The sequence below is a fragment of the Patagioenas fasciata genome, chromosome 1, assembly GCF_037038585.1.
Source record: "Patagioenas fasciata isolate bPatFas1 chromosome 1, bPatFas1.hap1, whole genome shotgun sequence".
Classification (NCBI taxonomy): Eukaryota; Metazoa; Chordata; class Aves; order Columbiformes; family Columbidae; genus Patagioenas; species Patagioenas fasciata.
Window position 1 is genome coordinate 75,446,872 of NC_092520.1, and position 17,731 is coordinate 75,464,602.

Consider the following 17,731-nt stretch of genomic DNA (forward strand, 5'->3'; position numbering starts at 1 on the left):
GAAGTGAGATCAGCATCCAGCACAGCAGACTGTAGAAGAAGATGGGCTACTGTGTGCCTAAAGGGAGGAGAGGAGATGAATGTCACACGATGTTAGATTCTCTTTGTACTTTCCCAGATTTTTGAGTCTCACCTCCAACTTTGGCTAGCTCTTACATCAAAAGCACTCTCAGATTGTCAGGTAAGAATACAACAAAGGCCAGAAATGTGAAAGAGTAAATTGTGCCTAAGGAAACAAATGGATCTTCTTTTGTTGGGAAATGAAGAATGCTTTCTCCCACTCGCTGAAATAGCTTTACAATGGAGCAGTTTCACAGCTGAAATGAAAAATCAGCCAGATGACAATTGCTTTGCATGTAAGCAGGCCAGCAGTTCCCCCAGGGCTCTATATCCTGCAAGCAAGGAGCATTGGGAGGCACCATCTTCTCTTCATTTCCTCAGAGGGAGCAAGTCCCTATGGATCCTTTTTCATGGCTTAAAGTTGAATCAGTTCTTTGTTTTCGGTTCAGTCAGTGCATTGATGGAAGGACAATACTTCCTGCACCTAGGGAGCCCTGGCTGTATAAAGATTTGGAAGCAGAGACTGCCTATTGTCATGTAGCAGCTAGAAGGTACAGCCTGCATTATGCAAGCAAATTGCAGCTGTATAACTGGAATTTTAGTTTTGGCCCATGGGTAGCTGGCATGAGGCAGAACACCTTCATTGCCATTCCTATTTCATGGGAGCTTATCTCTGCTGCTACACCTGGCAGTTGAGGAAAGCAATGCAAATACAGTAGTCTTCCCTTGACTGTCCCAGAGGGAACATCTCTAAGCATGTGTGCCAGCATTTTCTTGCCTGTAGTGCTACTCCAGCAAAAAAAGTAAGACTATAAATGCAATTTAGGTTACCTGCAACATGCTCAAAGGTGTAAAAGTATGTGTCTAGTCCTCAGTTGCTCTGAAATTTTTAGTCTTTGCACTGTGTCTATATGAGCATAAGCATATGTATTTCACAGCTTGCTTTGCACTGGTGCAAATAGCTATGTGAGAGGTAGGGTGAGCTAAGTGGAATGTCAGTATTTTCCGGAGAACAGGAAACCTACACACTACTTGCTACAGGATTTCTGCCTCTATTGCAGTGAAATACATTCTCTGGTCTGAGGTGTGCCTCAGGTCTACTACTTTCCAACAAGATGCAACTTACCCCATGTAGGTGGGAACTGCACTAGTGGTGAAGCAAGACCTGTCCTAGTGAAATCTGAGGTCACATTAAGCATTTTTACTGATGACAAGGTGATGGTTGACTCTGGAAAGGTCTCTTTCAAAGAGCAGGTTAACCACTGTTTTGCACCAAGGAGGTACCAGTTCTTTTGGGACCTCGGTAAGAAATGCGTAAATGTTCAAGGATGGTTAACTCATTTTTTTTGTCAAGGATGGAAGTTATAGGAAAGGTGACAGCAATCTTTCACTTTTTCTGATATTGGGAACCACAGCTGTTGTGGTATAGGCTGAGCCCCTCCTCATTGATCGTAACATGCTGCGGAGTTCCTGTTCATGGGGAAATTGGCAAGCCTCACTCTTCAATTACATCTTTATAGTATTCTTCCTACTGAACAAAGTAATTGGTTGTGAATCTGTACAATAGTGAACTTTCTAGATGCTATACCAAGGTTTGTTGAGAGCGTTATGCTCTTGCGCGTCTCCATGGAAGGAGCTCTTATAAGCAGTACATACAGGTGGCATTAAGGCAGTGCATACTAATGTCATGGTGTGAGCTCGTCAGGGTGTATAGTTGTTGCTCTTGCTTACATGTGGCTCTCTATAGCCAAGACTGATGGTTAAACTCCAACTAGATTTTGTTCAAAATCACTGTCTCCTTATCACAAGGTTTGCCACAGTGGCCAGCTACAGTTGCACTCTGATCATCTTGAGAAAATGCTCTGAAGTCCCCACATGGGAGGAAGGCTTTCTGCCGTAAATGATAAACAAATTTTCTTCCGAGAAGGGCTCAAACAGCAGATCAGTGGACAGAATAGACAGACAATGAAATTTAAGTGTCAGCTGTTTGCTGTAGCTGCCAGCAGTGTTCTGCTCCTATGACTAGTGTCATCTCTTTACACTAGGATCAAGTAGGTTGAACTTTTCAGATAGATATAAGCTTGGAGAGAATCAGCTGGGATTTACAGCTCCAAAAAGCAGTACTTTAACAGTATCAGTACTGACTCTGTGATACAGATGACTGCCACATGCAAAGGAAAGAGATTGGGGAATTTCACCAGGTCAGCATGATCAGATTAGTTAGACATTCCTTGAGAGCCGTATAATATGTGCATTAATACTGGATTATCAGTGTCAGTTCAGTGATCACTTCCAGTCTCTGTGGCAACTCCATGGACTCTGATAAGGTGAAGTTGTACTCCCAAGAGTCCATAAAAATAACTGCTAGAGGCCCTGGATTGGTAATATCTAGCGTCCATTTACTGTACTTCTCACAGTGGCTAGCACCAAATACTGCCATGGACAGATTTGGGGTAAACTGCCTCTCTATGACTAGGACTCTTCCTTGTCCTCTTCTGCCTAGGATTTGGTTTAACAGTGAAACATGATGTATTATTTCTTTTGATACTAATCATAGCTGTGGCTTTATATGGCATATATAAATGCGCATTATCCAATTGACAAAGTGTCAATAGCTTCCCCAACTCCAACCAACCGTACAATAGCCGGAAATTTCAGCAATGAATTGGCCACCATTGCCTTAAATATCTTTCTGTACTTACGTTATGTCACAGAAAGAGCAAAAGCTTCCGATAGCCCCACTTCATGCCATTGATTATTCTATATAGCATCATATAGTATGCACAGAGGGCATAGTACCATAGCCCTTGCCTTTCCTGAAGAAAACACAAGCAGTGCTTTCAATTGCTTTTTATATGAAATTATTCCCATGCCTTTTAGCATCTTTGCTTTTTTCTGTACAGCCTTTAAATCTGCAAATATCTTTTGTGAGATGGGATAACCAACACTGTATAAATTAGTCCAGAAAAGGTTGTATTTGTATACACCTGTTTCCAGAAAGGCAATATTTCTTCTGGTTTGCTTCTCATCCCAGTCCTTATGCACACCAACATCTTTGCTTTTTGAAGACAGCTACCCAATGAGCACTGATGACTGCAGTGACATCCACATCCATTTTGGACTTGGGAGTTTTCATATTTGTAAAGGTACTGCGTGAATATTTTATTCAGGCATATGATGGTCTGCGAGACAGGCCAGGAGCCAAGAGAGCCAAAGAAGATGTAAGCAGTAACAGGAGCCTTTCAGATCAAGCCACTGTCATCAGTGGGATAGGTTTCACCTCCAGTTCTGGACCTCCAATAGATCTGTGAAAAACCAATTTATGCAAGCTCCATTTGAACAGGTCTCTAACCACAATATTTTTCTCAATACTACATTAGTACTGCAAGCTTGACTTAAAGGAGGGCTCCCTCATTCCCTAGCTTTCCTCTCTGTCAGTGTTGAATGTCTTCCAGGCAGAAAAAAGAGGAGACACTTAATGACGATGTATGAGGGAAAACTAAATGGTGGAGAGTGCTGCTATTGTGTGCTTAGCTGTTCTCTGAAGGGGATTGTGGTCTGTTTTTGCAGGTTACTGGAACTGTGACTTTCTTCCTAGTTCTAGATTCCCTGCTAAGACCTCCTTTGCATATCTCTTAGCTTTAATAACCTATACAAGATAAAGAACCTTGGCTTTATCATCACCAAACGTGAATGGGATCTGTGGAAGTGTTTCTTTTTTCTTTCTGTGTCCTTAGCTATATCACTGTCAGCATGGGACACTGAAATGGAGCTGAAAATCTCAGCTGATGTCCTGGTAGCCAGGAGCCCATGTTGGACATTTGCCCTTTGCAGGGCTGCAGAGCAGTCAGGAAAAGAACTATGGAAACCTGGGCAGGGCCCGGCCCAGAGATGTAAATGAAAATGCACTTCTCCTAATGACAGGAAAAGTGAGACTCAAGGCTTCATACAAATAAGTCTTAGATAAAGGTCATAAGGTCCCAATTATCCAGTGTTCAAAGGACCACATACTTTCCAGGTGTACCTTGAGGCAACAGCAAATAAGTCCTCTTTTCATTATGAAAGAAAGCAGAAGGTAGAAGACACTATTCAACCTCTCCATCTTCCTTCAACAAAACACAGTAATTGGGAATGCTAGTAATGATAACTGGACATTACCTGTAACCTACAGGGCTTAATGAAGAAGAAAATCTCTTTGACATTTGGAAGAGCATCCAAATGCCAATGCTAAAGTGGTGCAGTGCTGCAGAACCATAGCTGACAGTGCATGGCACGTACAGGGAAAGGGGTGGGGGGGCAGGACTGTGACCAGTTTGCAGGAGCATTCCCCAGTGCTGCTGACTTTGGCAGAACTGTCTTAGCAATTGTGAAAAATGTTTCAAAGATCTTACTGGATAACCATTTGAAGAGGTGGACAATGGGATAAAGTAAAAGTGATTTAGAGTTGGAGAGGTGGAAAGTACTTTTAAAAACTCCTTTGCTGTTCTTAAGGCTTTGAGCACCTGTTGATTTGGAAATGACATGAGCCTCTAAGAGGAAGGTGTGAATGTAAGTTCATGTGGACTAAGTCCACAACTATCTAATTTTCAGATGAGAATAGGACTCCACCCCCTCAGGGTGTGAGCTTAGAAATATGGGAATATGTATTGCAGCTTAGACATTCTGTGTTACCTATCCTAAAATTTCTCTTCCAAGATCCCCTTCTTCTTCCCTCCTTCTTGCCATCTTTTACAGCCTGCTTGGAGGCAACACTCCCCAGCTGTAGCTACAGGGTTGAATCTAAGCCAATGTTGTAAGTAATTCAGAGTAATCTTCAGTCATGCCACAGAAGACCAAGCCCTGGGTGGAGACTACCCTGCTGCACTTCAGAAGGACGTGTGAGTTAAAGGAGTCTGTGGTCTTGATTTTAGACCTGCTCATGAATGGTCTGTACGTTTCTTCCCCTGTCAGGGACTCAGTGCAATATTGTAATATTAGTCTTCTGCTTTCCCTTGTGCTTAGAAGGGATGGAAATGCCCTCTATTCAGAGAATCTGATTAAAGGGCTGCTGTGAGGTTATCTTCAGTAGGGATGCTGCAATTTATACGAGCGGCAATTCTGTCTGGCCCTTTGTCTGCGTTCACAGTCTATTATTCACCTGGAACACCAGGGATCCAGATGGTGAAAGCACAGTGAAAGGAAGTAACTTCTTTATTGCCAAACAGCAAGCAGGCATGACTGTCACCTATATGATCTCCTAGCCCTGCACCACACCTGCTCAGTCTTGCACCCGTACCACAGTACAGTTCCTAGAGTTTGGGGTGGACATTCATGATGCTGCAGGTTTGCAAGTCAGAGGGACTGGTGGGTGTTTGAGACATCATTCAGCAGTGTAAACAGCTTTGGCACATGCCTTTAAGCTTATCTTTGGGGATGAAGGTACTATTTGCACAAACCTGTCCCAGCACTACTTCCAGGACTTCATTGGGAGGCTTATCAGTGTGGCCAAACATGGTGCCAGGCACAGGGACTGAACTTGACCTCTTGTCCATGACACAACCTCTCCCAAACACAGCAGAGACCTAGCAGGAAGGCAGGGGCAAGAAATGTACAGCGCTGCTGCCGAGCAGCCCCGCTTCTCTGGATGAACAGCAGACTTCAGTCTCAAGAGATACTAATCCAGAACTGTTCACTGCACTCAATAAAGAGACACAAAATTACAAAGAAAATGTTTCTTTGTGCCTCAAGCTGGAAACCTTCTTCATGGCTGAAGCCAAATGAGTGTGAGAAAGATGGATGAAGTCACTGATTTTCACATCAGGGAACAAGGAGAAAATTCCAGCCTTTCCCAACTGATGTAGCATACAACAACTTCTTGTCCTCATTTCTAGCAAAACACATACACGTGTTTCTACAAAACGAGGAAGTCAAGCCTAGATTAAAGTAGTGAGAGAAAACTTTGCCTCCTAGCATGTGAGGGTCAGGTACTCCCTGGATGAGACAAAACACAAAATATGCCCATGGCTTACCCTAGGAGACTGAAATCCAGTGAGCTTTGCAAGCAAACCATTGGGCTGTTGAATGAAGTTTCTCCTGATCCCTCCTTCTGGAGCTGTTCCACTTTGTATAAATTATTTATGATTTGCTGGAGCCAGTATGTGGAGTTTGGTCTCCCCCACTGCAGATGAGTGCCTTCACCACTGGCCTACAGAGTCAATGTTTTCCTCTGGCCCAATGAATATTTAATGATTTGTGGAAGTGGAACAGCTCCAGCAGGAGAGGAAGAATAAGAGAGACGTGTTCATTCATGTGGATATCTCATGACATCACTCTGCAGCCAGCAGGCAAGACCTGAGCCAAGGACCTTTACAGCAAATAAAATCAGCGGGAGGACCAGGGGAGACAACACGAGCACGAAACAGTGGGGTGCCACTTCTTATGCCTCAGTGCAATTTCAGAGCAGCTCAGGCCTCAGAAAAGGTCCTCTTCTGTGACAGCTGTTGTCAAAATGATGGTGACCAAGCCACAAGTATGGGCTGCTCCACCTTGACCAAAAATCTAGAAACTCTTCAAGTGAGAGCTGTGGTAATTTACAGCCTCTGTGACCTGTGCAGAGCTGGGCTTCACACAGACTTTGAGTACACATGAGATATTGGAGGAGTGCTACTGCTTGGCCCCACAGCTGAGACAGGGCCATCTTGGGCTAGCAGTGCTGAAATGTCCTTTGATGTGAGAGAGAAGCCTCATCATTGCAGGCTAGCTCCGCAAAGGGCTGGTTTAGCACCCTGTAAGTGTACTTTTTCCACCACAGTGGACAGTACTGAGGAGCTTTGACTTTGCCATTGACAACCTGGACATACCTGGTGCTCTGGGGTGTTAGGTGAAGCAACCTGGCCTTGTGTTGCTGTGACATGGTTGGCTGGGTATGGCTGCCTCGCTGTGCCCCTATGAGGTCTCGCCAGCATTTGCAGCTGCCCCACCAGATGCCCCCGTGCCAAAACTGAATTCATTACCCTCCTGATTGAATTGTTATTGTGAAAAGCCAATTAAACTGAGATGGCTACTGTGGGACAACTGTGCCTGTTCACTTAGTGCAGCACTGAGAAAGTTCAGAGGCTGAAAAGTCCCTCTCAAACTGGGAGAAGGTTGAGTTAAAAAAAAAAGTCCCAAATTTGAATTAAAAAGAGAATCGCTGATGCTAACTGCTGCCACCTTCACAGAGAAGACTGCCACTGGCAATGAGAGTGCTGATGAAAGATTTTCCAGGCAGCTCCCACAGTGCAGCTCGGCTCTCTGAAAGCAGCCTGTGCCAGCCATAGGGCTGCCCTACACCCTCCTTGCCCCTAGGGCTGAGCATCAGCATCACCACACCTCTGGTCACAGGGGTTTCTTGGGCAGAAGAGTCAACTATGCAGTCTGAACTCCCACCTGAAGATAAGCTGTGGCTTTTTGCCTCCCAACCCTTAGTCTTTCTCATGGGCACCCACGGGATGAGGTGACAGACCGAGGAGAATCTGGATTTTGCAGTGTAAGCTGGGCAAAGTGCCCAGCTGCCCACGCAGTTTTGCAGGACAGGTGCTATGACTCCTGATCTTTCCATCCCTGGAGGGCTGTGATTAAGCAGTAGCAGACAAGGGATTTTGGGCAGAGGGGAGGGTTGCTCTGCCATGCCACTCTGCATTGTCTTGAAATATGGATTTCCACAGAAGCGGTTATAGTTTGAAATGCCTCTTCCTATGTCCAGGCTGTCACACATGTGATGACGTCCTCTCATGGAAATGAAAAGCAAAGACTCCCAGGAGCTTCAGTGGGTACAGCATCAGGCCTCAACTGCCTCCTAGAGAGCAGCGGCTGTATCTCAGTGCCCACTCTGCATAAAACACACTACAGGTGTGCACACTAGCTGTGCGTATGGGAAATAGTCGTAATATCTTTAATGCAAAGAGCTGGTGGTGTTGGTGTTGCAGCTGCTGGGGACAGTTATCAACAAGATGGCTGTGGAAGGCCTGACAACGGGCACTTAATTCATTTTAGCATCCAATTTACAGACCTTTGGTGTGTGAAGATGGACAGAAACAAACTAATGATCTCTAAATGAAATTTCTCCTTCATTTAAACACAAAATGGGAGGATAGCGAAGGGAAAAGTGGTATTTTATATCCTCTTCTTGATTGCAATTCCCTGCCCTCAGCTAGATCAATATCATTTCTGCTGGAGATGGAGGCTGCCTCCGGTTTCCATGGCAATCTGGTTGCTGGAGGCTTGCAGGCTCCGTGAATCCCCAATTTATCAGCCTTCTAGGCTTTAATAATGGAGACCAGCAGTCAGGCAGCTTATGAATGGCACATGTCTTTTGGGCTGGGGGAAGGGAAATGGGAGCGTAGTTTGTAGTAAGGGCTGCAGCAATTTGTTTTGCTGCCACCGACAGCTGAAGGCGGAGAAGTATGAAGGGAGGAGCAGTGCATTAATTCTGGATGCACTGAAGGAATTTTTAGACCTTTTTGCTGCAATTACAGAAGATTTCCTCCTCTGACCTCTTTTCCCTGGCCACCTTTGCTGGGGCAGGGGAGGAGACCAGCCTCACAGCCAGTCCTGTGTGATGAGGTAGGAGCTGTACATGGAGAACCCAAAGGCTCTAGCACTCTGCATGTTTCCTTCCCCTCCTTAACCCTCTTTATTTCAGGATCAGTGGTGCATGAATGCCAGCAGTCTGCCACAATTTTGGATTCATTTTCATCCCCCTACTGATTCTACCACGATGGCCAAGCTGATCAGTGGAGCTGTAAGACGGGCAGACCTCTGAGGCTCTGATCTGTCTATCAAACTTCTGTCACTTGCTGTGCTATTCTCCGTGCATCTGCCAGGCCTCTCCAAAACCAAACCTCCATCCCCAAAGGGCTCTAAGCTTCACTCCCTGAATTCACTAGAAATGTCCTGGCTGTACAGGAATCACTATCATTTGCTTCAATAAGTCTTCATTTTGCTCACTTGGCCATGATCTCCACAGAGTACTTCCAGTTCTTCTTATCTTTCCTCTGATTTCTCCCTTATGATCTCACAGGGCAGCCACGCTAGAAAGGCTGAAGAATAAATGAATATGGTGTATCAAGTGCTTGTTCTTCTGTTCCCACACATGCTCCCTGTTTCTAAGCCATCCTCCAGAACTTAACCCAGAAAGGGGGAAAAGATGGATTACACAAAATAATACCATTGCATGAGATGGTGACATCCTGTTTTCCAACATGTATGCCAAGAATAGCTGCCAACTGTTACATTCTACAGCTGGAAACAAGTAAAAACCTCTATGTTCAAGCTGTTCGAATCACAAGTTATTTAAGGAATTAAAAAGAGTAGCCTTTCTGGTCTGCAGGACCTGTGTGAAATAAACAGGGGCATGGGAAGAGAAATTAACAGCTTGTGGATAATTTCTTCTTAGCTTTTCCTCAGGTGAAGTAATGAATGCCTTTCTTCTACCCACCTTCCTGTGATAGTTGGGAGGGTGAGTATTGCTGAGATTGCTACACCTCCAGTTTTGGGCTCAAATTAGGACTTTGTGGAATTTCAGAAATCACAGGACCAAGGCATCACACATTTTTAAGTGTTGCTGTGTGCAGAGTGGCTGGTTGAGATGCTGGAATGAAAAGCCAAGGGGACTCAACCTCCTGGGTACACTACAAGCTTTTGTGTGGCCACAGCCCAATTCTTCATGCTTTGCTCACTCTAAAATGCAGATAAAAGCCTTCGCTTTCTTCACTGGGATGCCACAAGAATAAAATATCTCCATGTCTGTGAGTCAGGCCATTGTTGTGGTGACAAAGACCGGATAAATACTTACATTGCTGGTTGCCTGTAGCAATTTGGGAAGGTCACAGTAGAAGACAGCTCTTGACATTCACAAAGATCTGGGTTCATAATGAATGTATGATCTGGATATTATACCCTGTTTTACCTTATATATCTGTTACGGTCTGGATATTGTACCTAAAAAGACCAGTACGCTACCTTGCTGGAAAGTCAAGTAGTGGATAATGAAGAACTGTGGTCTGAGTGTCTGCAGAGGTGTCTTTGTCTCTGGCTTACCCTTTTTTGGGGAGATGGAGAGATGGGTAGCTTGGAACCTCGCCTGAAGGGAGCCTTTCTGCTCCATCAGGGCAGCTGAGCAACTGATTTGGAATCAGATTAACTCTGATCCCAGCTGATGGCTGGGGACACCCTGCATAAGTCACTTCCCATTTCTCCACTTCACGTTCCCTGGCTGTAAAGACCATGAAGCCTTGGTAGGAGTCTGTTGAGGTCAGCACCTTTGATGCTGTTTGGCAGGAGGCCGCTCAATACCAGTACAAAATATCTACCTCCAAGGCAGCCTCATCCCAAAAGGGCTCTTTTACCTCCTTTTCAGCCACTGTACTACACAGCCTCCCACTTGCCCACCACTTTCTGGTGCAAGAAGGCATCCCTACAGAAACACCACAACAGATCTCACTGCTGCCAGGTGGGAGCAGCTCATCTTCCCTGGAGCTACGGTTGCTTGTAGCAATGATGCTAGCCAAGAGAATGGCATTGTTAAAGGAGATCTTACAGTCTGAAAACCTAACCATTCTGGTAGGCTTCTTCCAGCCCTAGCTGGATTGTAATTGCCCAGTTATAAGCATTGTAAACAGGAAATTTGTGCCAAAAGTGCTGGTAATACGCAGGAATAAATTACCAGCCAAAAGTAAGCACGTCATTTGTCTCAGCCTTCAGGCCTGGCTGCCTCCATGGGTGTGGGAAGGAAATGGCAGTAGAAGAAAGAAGAGACACTTTTTTCGCATTTTCCAGGAAGCAAAAATATCTGCCAATGTCACTGTAACAGGGTTAACACCTCACATTCACAAGGAACATCTTCCCTTTTCTCTCTCCACCCTCTTCCTGCACCACTCCCATTTCTCTGGAGACCTCACTGCTCTCTCCCATCAGCCAAAGTTGGGGAGTTTCCATGGCAACAAAGCAGCTGGTGTCTAGACACTGTGAAAGATGCTTTGCAGTGGAGCTGCAAGCTTGACTCACCTCCGCACCCCCTCCCCACAGCTGTGCACCCTGAGCATCTCTCCCACTGCTCCCTTCTTTTCCATCTACTGCACGCACAGATGCTGATGCAGGGTGGGATTTCCCTGGTGGTGCTGGGGGAAGAAAGGCACTGGGCAGGAGGACAGGGAGAAGAAATCCCTAGGCCACTGGATCTTGGGCCTGACAAAGCGCAAAGGCAGCTGGGGCGACAGAACTGGGGCTGACTGTCCTCTGAGGATTTTGCAGGATCAGAAGATGAGGCAGCCATCCAAGCTTGGACCAGAGTCATCAGCCATGGGACTGGCAGAAGTTGTTATTTTTTTCCTCTCTGCTGGAGCAAATGAGGCTGACATACATGGTGCTGAAACAAAGAGGAAGCAGTCCAGGAGTAGGCGGCCCAAACTACCTTATATTGTGGTCATATTCACCTTTTTATTTTAACCTTAACAGGTGGCTTTGCCTGCTTATTTCCAGTAGTTACTGGGCAACTTCCCTGGATGTCCTGCATGCTGCTTGCAGTAGGATCATCCCTCCCCACCACCTTGTTACAGGGTTTACCAAGGGTATGCAGATCCCCCAGGTCCCATGTGCCCACCAAGACTCGGAGGGCTCGCAGGAACCAGGTGATACCCCAGGTCTGTCTGTAGTGAGTGAGGGTTCACCAGGAGTTTGGGAGAAATCATGCAAGTCAATCCCCTAGACCCGACACAGCCACTCACCTGAAATACCCAGTTCCTTCATTTCACAGTGTTTTGCTGGGCCAGGATAAATCTGGCAGTTTTCAGAAGTGGTGAGTTGGGAGGGCGTAGGATTTTAGCACTGCATATGATGCATCATAGGGCTGACTGCAATGGGCTAACTTGGATTGTGAAGAGAACTGTATAAACAATAGCTCTGAACCTGAAGTGCATCTTGTTTCAGCAGTCTCAGACCTACCATCGCCTGCCTGGAATCAGCGTCTGGCTGGCTAGAAGGACAGATGGATCGGGACAGATGAATCAAGCTGTGAAGCTTGGATCCAAATCTGGATCCAAATGTCATTAAAACTAGGAGAGGCTCAGGTCAGGGATTTTAAATGGGGCCTTCCAGTGCTCCTCACCCTCCCCAAAAAATGTCTCTAAACAGAGTTGTCTCTGGGGCAGATAAGCTCTGCTTATAACAGGGTAGGAAAACCCAGATTAGTATTTGGGAGCAAAGAGGAGACCAGACGAGGCACAGGTTTTCTGTTCCACCTCTGACCAAGCTGTAGTTGGCAGACAACAGAGGGAGAAAGGAGTGAGCATGACAAATGCTAAAGGAAGAGCCATGGCTGAGTAGATCTGGGCAATACTTTAGCATGAAGGCATGGGAGAGTTCTAGCTGCACAATCAATATCAGCAATAATTATGCAAACAATGGGAAAGCAGCAAAAGCAAAATCCCAGAGTGTTTGTGCAGTTTCTCTTCTCCTGGCATCAGCAGTGGTAATTTAAAGATCTGCAGTGGAACAGACACAAAAAGGAAAACAAAACCCAAGCCACCAGCCACAAAAGAAATTATCAGCAGAGAGGTTGCTGCTACTGTGGTCATAAGCTGATGTCTGCTCTGATTTAATTAATCTTGGCAAGTCAAACGGGAGCTGGGCAGGTCCCAAGAGACAGTGTTTTACCCGGAAATCCACTCAACCTAATTTCACTAATGTAGGGCAGTGGAGAGACTTGGAGAGGAGCCTGCACACTCAGCCATTAGAGCACAGCATAGGCAAAGGCAGCTCTAAGTACCACCATCCAGCAAAAAACTGCTGCTTGTGTGCCTGCTTCAGCTTCACAGCAACCAGAGTGGCATATGTCCAAGGTGTTTGCTTCCCAACGGGGCTCACAGAGGTGACTCTCACCCTTTCCAGGAAATAAATGGGGTGCTGAGGGGGAAGAGGAGCTAAGACGCTATTTCAGCAAGGATCTGTAGTTCACTTCCATGTTTTTTCCTTTCCATGGGCAAAGCAGTTCCCTAGCAGGTACCAGTTGGAGCTGTAGGTATGAAGCATGTCTTTAACACGGGCCCTTCAGCTGGGAAGCAGATGCACTTTAGCCCCTCCACCATGCAGCTCTATTGCTTAAGCAATTCTGCAGCTTAAGGTTTGTCTGAGGCTGCCCAAAACTTTTCTAAACTTGGCTGCCCAAAATTTTTCTCAACTTGGCTTCCCCATCCAGGGTGCTAGATTGAAGTGAGGTTGGTGGCAGCTCAGCTCACAAATGCTCGTCTCTTTGGCAAAATTATGTCATGCTATAGAATGGTTTGGACTGCAGTATAAACTTCAGAAGACTGAAAGAAAAGGCAAAGCTGCAGAACAAACTAAAATCTCAAAGCTGTGTCTAGGGGCAATCATGGGCCTGGAATAACCAGGAACAGTGCAAGTGATGACTAGTGTGCATTAAAAAAACAGTGAGGCTCATGATTGCAAGCACAAACTAGGTGGGTTTTGCTGGTGGTCTTGTTTGTGGGGGATAGAGGAGGCATTAGCTTTTGGACCTATCCATTCCTGCTTTATCCTTCAGGACAGATTTTACTTCCGGCCCCTTTTCAAGCTTCATATTACAGTTCAGCCTCCCCTTCTGTTCTGTTTCCTCCATGCATACATGTGTTTTATTCTCGTTGTGTAGTTTGGACCCTTCTTTTTGGTCTGTGGCTGAAGTGCTCTACAACAAATGTGGATGTTTCCACCTTGGCTTGCTAAAGGTGTAGGTGTTCACAGGCTGCAACTACTCTTGTCCTAAAGCAGGCAACCAAATAGGTCAAGTTCATAGAGTTCTAGAAATGTCGTGGTTATTTCCACTAATTAGAAAAGGAGCATGTGAGAAGATCAGCTGGAGAAGTCTCTGTGGATGTCTGGAGTGAAGTGATACGTCCATCCACTCCCACTTCAGCTTTCCCGTTTCATGATCTCTTCACGTGCATCTTGGTGCTGCCTCAGTCCAGGTCCATCTTAAGAAATATCTCACTGCCTCCTGCTTGTTCTCTTCCTTGCAAGTGGACACAGCGGACTCCAATCTTGCAGGAGGAGATCTCACAGTGTTATCATGGTCAAAAGGGAAATAATTTTAGACAGGTAGAAATTTGACCACCCAGAATGAAATATTTTTTCCCTCAAGCAGGAAATGGAACATTTTGCCTAAATGTCCTGAATTCTCAGCTGCTTTTTTGTCACCTTTTACACCTATTCCAAAGAAGTGCAAACTTAATGTAAAATGCCAAGGCTGTGCAGTTCTGTCTGTATAGCCATATCTGTCCACTAGAAACCAACAGGTGCAACAGCCCAGAGTTCAAGGAAGTGGGAAATCAAGACTAGTATTGGGTAAAAAAGCAATGCAAGAAATATCCTCTCTGATGTATGAAATCCTGAGGATAGCTATCTACTTATCTCTCCGGGGATACCTTGCCATCCAAAAGGAGGAACACTGAAAACTAGGCTGGAGAAAACCCCAGAGAACATGCTGCAGAAATAACCTGCATCAAACAAACTGGTGAAGGGTGAGTCAGACAAACTGTCTCGCCTCTCCTTTGTGAATCAGAAACTGCTATTAACCAGCCCTAATGTCAGTAGGGTTGTGCTACTTTGCTCCCATTGCACAGAGAGAATCCTGTTCTTTTCACTGCTGTGGTTTAGCAGTGCCACAGCTTGAACTTTATTTTTTGTGCTGAATTTTTTATCCTTTGTGATATTACTTCTTGCTAAATTTTATTACTGTATAATAACACCAGGTTGCTTCTTTTACCTCATCTCAAAGATCAGTGAAATCCTGCTAAAGCTATTACAAAATAAGACATAGCTTAGTAGGGTGTAACAGTGCACAGGGTATTTCCACTTATTGCTTCAATACTATGCAAGAAAAAGGAGGGAGAGTGGTTGACTGAATTTTCTGTGATAACTCTTATTCAAAAATGTAGACCTCTTGTTTATAGTTAGGACATACACAATCAGGAAAATTTGCTCTAGTTTGCCATGTCCAGCATTTGGTTTGTATGATTCATCTCTGCTGACCTGAATATGTGGTGAACTGACTTTAAATCCTTTCTGCTGCTCCATGACCTCAGACTCAGTCCAGGCTATTTCAGCCATGGCAGAAATCAGTGCAGTCTCTGGGCTGCTTCATCAGAGTCACCTGCCTATGATTAACTGCTCCCCAGAGATGGGCAACGTGGGCAGCGAGGCACCCCTGTGCAATTCCTCTGCCAGACAGGGATCTCTGGGTGCCACAAGCTCTCCCTGGAAATTAGATTTGCTACTGTGGTGAGCCAAAAGGGAACAAAACACGACAGAAAATTGTGTTTCAACCTGTCTGTTTGTCCTAAGGCCGAGAACACCACAGGAAACATTGTGAGCTACCCTGTGTCACCAGAGTTGTCAGCTCCGCCACTTTGAGGGCAACCAGATTTCCTGCCCATCCCACTAGGACCATTGTCAAGAGCTTACCACTGTAGGAGCTGGACCCCACTTTCAGCTGCCGATGTAACGGGGGCATCTGGTATGTCTTGGCACTCAGTATTGCAACAGGTATGCAGGGCCTCCCAGGGTCTGTCCCTGTGCTTGGTGTGTTTTGTGCTGTCCTGAGGATGCTGTGGGGACTGCCAGCTAAAATCTCTGCATATTTTCATCAGGAACACACAAAAAGTTTTAAACATAATGCAATATAGCATCAGGGCTTGTGTTCTTGAAGCATTGCCTACCGTTTGTTGCTCTTTCATTCATCTTGCATTTACATGCAGACAAAACAGAAATTCTGCTTTAATAGGATCTATCAGAGCCTTAGAGCAAAGCATTGTTTGCTGCTGGGTAACGATAGTCTTTTGGCTTAAATTTAGGGGTAGATGGTTGTTCATTGGGATTCTGCTTTTGGGTCCATAATTCAGTGTGTCTCCTGCTGTGAACGCCTTGGAGAAGAGCAGGATTAAAAGGACTCCCCTCCCTCCCCAGTGAAGTGTGATCAAGTCTTTCAGGAAAATTAAAAAAACTAGGGCAAGCTGGCCTGCTTTGCCTTCTGATAATACTTGCATCGTATTTTAATCAGTAGCCTATTCTGTCTTTAGTTCATGACTGTGGCTGTACCATATATAGGAGTACTTGTGTAGCACTTTATTTAGCTGTTCAGTGTCCAGGGGAAACAAGTCCACAGATGTTTTTGCTGACAGGAGCTTTGCAGGTGCAGGGGTTCAGGCTGTGGAACTGAGCAATGGGGTTGGTTGTTCCCACAGACTTTTTGCTTTTGGAAAAGCAGCAGTCAGTGTTTACTAAGACAAAAAGTATTTGAAGGTCCAGAAGCAGAGCCTTTAATGAAGATGATTCAGGATGGGAAGTTGCACACAAGTTAAAGATGATCCATATGGAAATGGTGGGTAGGAAGTAATCTAAAAAAGAGGCTAAATAGCTGAGGGGGAGAGAGAAGTGAGAATGCAGCACCTACTGCCAGTGTTGGAAGCAAATACAAGTCTGCCATCTGATGGCATTGAATGGACCAGGCCAATATGCATTAATGGTGTCAGTAAAGAAAGGTTCACATCCTGATTAGCATTCTCACTAATGCTAAACATGGGTATGAGGATGCTGGTCCCCACAAACTAAATATTGGCTTGTGAACATCTGTATTGTTAAGATGACAGCATGGACCATGGTGTGTTTTTTGAATAAGCCAGCTAGCTTTTCCCCAGACAGCTCCCAGACACAGCCACCCTGTTCTGGAGAGAGAGAGATTTTAGCCATATGGACATGAGCTGTGTGATACCAGCTGGTCTCAGGGCCAGAGAGCAGTCCCTGGCCCATTTTATTTGCTTGTGTAATGCAATCTGATAGCCCATCAGAGAAACCAGGAACCATCCAGTTCAAAGGGACCCCACAGTCCTCTGTGAATGACCACCAGAGACACAGTGATGCTATGGAGGTATGTCAAGTGCCAGCACTGAGGTATGTGGCATACCAATCTTCTGGTCTGTCCCACACCACTCAGCTCTTCAGTATATCTTTCCCTGTTCTTTATCCCAAATCTGGGGTGATACTCCTTGCTTGGCCTCTCCATGGTCTGTGAGTATGTGTCGGGGGCCAAGGGGGTGGGGGAAGTCAATGAGGAATGGAGAGAGATGGGAATGGAGCAGAGTGATCACTACAGTGCACTAAGACCCTTGTGCGTTCTTCTACCTTAGAGACCTGCAGCCCTGGGTGAACCATCACCTTCACCTCTAAAAAGAAGTCCACATGGTGCACAGACCTTAGCAGGACCTCTGAAAGAGGCCCAGGAACATGTTAGCATATCATGATCTAGAGATGATGAAAGCTGGTCAGCAGGAACTCAGAGACAATTAAATTTGTCCTGCTGCAATGAGAGGGGCTTGTTATCTCAGGGTGGATTGATCCAGCAAGATCACTCCAGTTTGAGGGGTGCTCCTTTCATTTACCTTGTCCCTCCTGGCTGCCTCTGCCTTCTCCTCAGTTCTGATCTCCTGTCTAGTTCATTTTTGTGGGATTGCTCCTGGCATTCATTTTAATTTCTTGTGTGAATGGTGTGTCAGAACAAGATTTCTGGTTGACAGGCAGACCCAGACTCCAGTTACACTCATTGTTTGCCCCTGGGGCAGCTCTACCTTCGAAAGGAAAGCCTAGAAAACTGGAGAGATGTGACA

General features: G+C 45.5%; 1 protein-coding gene across 1 annotated transcript in view; it reads left to right on the forward strand.

The window, feature by feature from the left end:
• Positions 1-17,731, forward strand: part of GAP43 (growth associated protein 43) — a 63,348-nt gene that overhangs the window by 38,996 nt on the left and 6,621 nt on the right. The window lies entirely within an intron of this gene.